Source organism: Schistocerca nitens, chromosome 7 (genome assembly GCF_023898315.1).
Source record: "Schistocerca nitens isolate TAMUIC-IGC-003100 chromosome 7, iqSchNite1.1, whole genome shotgun sequence".
NCBI lineage: Eukaryota > Metazoa > Arthropoda > Insecta > Orthoptera > Acrididae > Schistocerca > Schistocerca nitens.
This window is the reverse complement of record NC_064620.1, coordinates 306,503,740-306,504,019: the sequence shown is the minus strand read 5'-3', so window position 1 is coordinate 306,504,019 and position 280 is coordinate 306,503,740.

Here is a 280-nt window from a genome sequence, read left to right as displayed (position 1 = left end):
AAGAAGGGGAGAATGGTGGCAGCACACCGACGTATGTTACATACGACAGCGCCATCTGTGAAATAGCCAGGCCACTAGGGCGTCTATTTGGGGACGCCACCATACCGCCCCCTGTGGGACGACGTTGACAGTGCCACCGAGGGGCACAAGAACGACATCTCTCGGAATGTGACGACACTACATTGACATGCAGCCCAGATACGACACCTCCATCTACAGGAAGTGAACGCAACAACGCCAACCACACAGCATCGCCACCTATGAAAATACGACGAAACCA